The sequence below is a fragment of the Cricetulus griseus genome, chromosome 4 (genome assembly GCF_003668045.3).
Source record: "Cricetulus griseus strain 17A/GY chromosome 4, alternate assembly CriGri-PICRH-1.0, whole genome shotgun sequence".
NCBI classification, from domain to species: Eukaryota; Metazoa; Chordata; class Mammalia; order Rodentia; family Cricetidae; genus Cricetulus; species Cricetulus griseus.
Window position 1 is genome coordinate 24,980,656 of NC_048597.1, and position 4,967 is coordinate 24,985,622.

Consider the following 4,967-nt stretch of genomic DNA (forward strand, 5'->3'; position numbering starts at 1 on the left):
TCTTTCAATTGTTTGTGATAACTTCTGTCCATAGAAACAAGCCCCTTGCTGTTAAAGTCAATCTTTGAACAGTGGGAAGAAATAAGTTAAATGTAATTGATTTGTAGTCATCAACTAAAGTTTTTCCAGCCAGAAAAAATCAACTGAAATTTCTAGTGTACTTGACAATTGCCATATCTATTTTTCCAGTAACTCAATGACACCAATGATTATTATCTGTCAAGAGTTTTCTTTTCAAAAAATTTAATGGTGTGGATGTCACATCAATCAAGAATTCCCTGAGGAATTAGTCAGGAATTCTTTTGTTTTTGTTTTTGTTTTTGTTTTTTTAAATATCTTTTCAGCTAGGCAGTGGTAGCAAACAGGGAGGCAGAGGCAGGCAGATCTCTGTGAGTTTGAGGCCAGACTGGTCTACAAAGCTACACAGAGAAACCCTGTCTTTTCATTTTCGTGTACCCATTATTGTCTATGCCTCAATTGTTTCATAATTTTTACTGGTATTAATGCTTCTTTTGAATCTAATCTAGTTATTTAAAAATAACAAATCTGTTTTTGCTATACACATATTATATAGTTTTTAAATATGTTATAATATTTTTGATCTTGCAGAAAGCTTTTTATGTTCAAATTTCCATTATGTACATTCATATTACTTTATATATGGTATATTTCATGTGTGTGTGTGTGTGTGAGACAGAGAGAGAGAGAGAGAGAGAGAGAGAGAGAGAGAGAGAGAGAGAGACTTTGATCAATTTCCTGTTCGTGAGTTACAATCACCTGAATGACGGAAGGCTCTTGTGGAGATCTGACAACTTCTAATATAGATGATAACATATCTCCCTTCCTTCCTTTGTTTCTTTTTTCTTCTTCCTCCCTACCTCCCTCTCTTTTCCTCTCTCTCTCCATCTCTATCTTTCTTTTTTGGGTTTTTTGTTTTTTTTGAGTCACTTTGCTTTAAATAGAGATTTTAAGGAGTAGATGTTTTATAGAAATTCCTTCCTAATTTTTCTTTCATTTAAAATTTTTGACTTTTTTATTTAAAGAAATTTTGATTGGCTTAACAAATGTAAAGAAAAGTCTTTGAAATTATACCACATATAAATTCGGAGTAACTGCTGTTGGTAACATAGTCTAAATAGTTATTATAGGGTATATCTATTGTGGAAGAAAATGGTTAAGATATAGGCAGAAATACATATTTCTAAGAGGAAAATTGATACATAGTTTATAGTGTTTTATCTTCTAGGTATGCTTATCTGAAGTCTCTTATCCCATAACTAGGAATGTATCAATAAATTGACAAGTAAAAACTTTTCAATTCAAAACGAAAAAAATGTTAAACACACAAAAACACAGAGATACAAATTATCTTATTCCAAGATCAATAGCAGCATAATAATTTAATACACAATTTTCAATTAACATATTCTTCTTTCATAAGAAAATTATAAAATACTGTCATGATTTTGTTATACAATTATTATGATATACAGCAATGAATGATAGTTTTAATTATATAGAAATTCTTATTCACAAAATATAACATTTGTATTTCTTATATATAAATTAAATAATGCATTTAACAAATTAATAATTAAATATTTGTATTTATATTAAGGTAATAATGTTTGCCAAAGGATGTTCCACTATATAGTATAGTGATTTAGTATCAACGATACTCTTTAGTGGTCTTCAGATCTAAGACATAAATACATAACTGAAGATTCAACACTGATGCAAAAGTAGGCAGTAAGTGATAAAGCAGCTAATTGTAGTTGTCATCATGTATCAAAACAATGTTAGTATTGTGATGATAAAGTCTAGCAGGAGAAATTTATTAGAAATAAGTAATTCAAAGTGTTGTTGAATCTAGTAGCTACAGAAGTTGAGACAAATGATTTTATACAACCAAAATATTTAAAAAATAAATATCACACCTTTTTTCAGAAAAAAGAGAATGGATGTATGGATATCATAGAGTTCAAGTTTGCACATTACAAAGCAATTTTATTTTGTTGTTCATACTTGTATTTTGGTTAATGCATGACAAACATATATAAACAAAAAAGTTTTCATTTAAAAATCACAAGCTGTTGATACTATTTAAAGTAAAATATTAAAATCAAAGGTTATTGGTAGTTTTTTAGCTATTTTATAGTAAAGTTGTCAGAAACATATCTTATAATACTAATTTCATATAGATTGTGCATAAAATTTTATACTATATTTTCTTTAATATTCTCCTATTGAAAAATAAAGCTGAACATAAACAGGTAAATTCATGTAGAATTTCCTTCATTAAAATATTTGACAAAACTTTTCCATTTGTAGAATAGTTTTCATTGTTGACTAGACAGATACGTATGTTGTTTTATTATTGTATAGGTTTCCATTATGAAGAATAGAAAAGTAACACATGAAGTAAAAGATTAAAGGGATATTATTAGTAATGATGATAACTAATAATGCTCTGTATTTAGTAAAATATATTTGAAGAAGAAAAGTGAGGAGGAAATGAGATAATTTTAACCTCAAAAAATAAAGGAAGTTAAAAAATGAGGTATGTGATCTGGTGAAAGGATAGACCACCTTCCCATACTGCTTTCAGTGAGGGAACTACAAGGGTGGTATATAAACCTCAAGGGTTCTTTTTGTTTTTAATCACATTAGATGTCAGGAAATTTATTTTGAGATAGTTATTCAATTTTGACAAAAGCTACCAATGAGACCAAGAAGTCACCAGTTACAAAGTGAATTGGATATGTCTTATGCAATAATTTTGTTATTATTTCTCCATTTTCTTTTTCTGAAAAAAATATTCCAATTCCTATACTTTCTTCTAGAACATCTGCTACTGATATCGCATTTGTTACAAACTTTCTTCTAGAACATCTCCTACTGATACAGCATTTGTTACAATAATAAGATTTATGGAGCTTGGAGGATGGCTCAGCATTTAAGAGTAGGAATGCTTCTTGCTGAAGAACATTTTATTGTTTACAGAAACCGCTTCAGGTAGCTCACAACTGCTTCTAACTCTTTCCCTAACCAATTCAATGCCCTCTGCTGGATCTCATGTGAACCTGAACTAATTTGAAAATAAAATGGATACACACACACACACACACACACACACACACACACACACACACGCACGCACACACACGCACACACGCGCGCGCGCGCATTCACAGTTAAAAATAAAATAAATCATAAATATTATAATAAAAGTGGCAATTGCATTGCTACTATCTAGTAGTTTTGAGAAAAAAAAGTCACTTGTAGGGTGATATTACAAACACACCCATCCCTTTTTAAAAATACTTGTCACAATCAGATTTGTTAATTAGGTTAATGAATGAATAAATTCTGGTGAAATTAAAATGAATGGTTCATTGGCCATTGTCATCATTATTAGATATGTGTATTGCTAATATTACGAAAATTCACTACATGTGCATTGGAGAAAATGTTCAGATATTTTCTCAAATTTCAGGAACCTAAATAATACTACCAAAAATCTGTATCTCATACTTAGTAAGAATGTCCTAAAACATTTTAAGAATTTCCATCATTAAATGCAAGATGACACACAAAATGTTTTGAAAACTTTTTTATCATTTTATTATTCTCTCACATATATTTTTCCATCCAGACTACAGCCTACCCTCACTTCTTACCACTGTGTCCTTCCCAGGCAGCATCTTTCTCCTCTTGAGCCACTGCTACTCTGTTAATGAGGGGTTATATCTAGTCTTACTGCATCTTGTTATGTTGTATTCAATTGATATCCCTGGGAGGGCTGAACACTTGTTTTTTAATCTTTAGGAGAGTATTATTAAATATAACTTACTTTATGGGATAAATGGCAAGGTACTAATTAACATATAATAGTAAAATGATAAGATATTTTCATTTTATAATGATAATATAGAGAATATAAAGGATAAGAATGTTACTGTGTAGGTAAAGCATTCTACACATTTTAGACCAAAGGGTCATAATCTTTAATACAAAATATTCTTCAAAAATACTGTGTTTAAGTATATGCATACAGTAGTCATTGTTTTATGGTTAAATCACAAGGAAACTAACACACTTGATGGATTTCCATAGGCACATTCACAATTTTCTCACATCTGGAAAAGTTATAAAAATTTCACTAGAAAGTTCTAATTAAAGGAAGTGAATCCTTGGGTACATCTCTTTCTGGGCTGTGTCAACATCTAGGCTTCTTTTGGTTTCCTGGGTGAGAAGGTGCTTTGTTCTATTGTATCACAACCTACTGAACTGATGCTCTGTATTTTTTGTTTTGTTTTGTTTTGTTTGTTTTTTTTGTTTTTTTTCGAGACAGGGTTTTCCTGTGGCTTTGGAGGCTGTCCTGGAACTAGCTCTTGTAGACCAGGATGGTCTTGAACTCACAGAGATCCACCTGCCTCTGCCTCCCAAGTGCTGGGATTAAAGGCGTGCGCCACCACTGCCCTACTTGCTCATTGTGGACTGATTAAACATCTGAAATACTGAGGCTGTCAGTCATTCCATTCTTGTGTTTTTATGCATGTGTCACTGCTAGGAAAACAGAGATTCAAGAGAAGATTGATGCTTTTAAATAAGTAAGTAGTGGATAAAGAATGAATACATTACAATGGTAAAAGTTGACTTGATATCAAGCATAAACCATACTCAACAATACATAAAAATAAAAAAGACAAAAAGCAGCAATGTCTACATTTAATTAAGATGGTGTATTTAAGGAATGCACAAAAGAGACATGAAATGCACATTTTTAGGCACTATATGATAGAATCTATTTATCACAGACATAAAAATAAAAATAAACTACAGATGTTTGTAATTAAAGTTACATTAGTCAAATAATAATAGAAAACTATATTACATTTTAACAAAATCAAATTAAAATCTAATATACAGAAATTATTTCAACTTAAGCCAAATTGTTACATGCA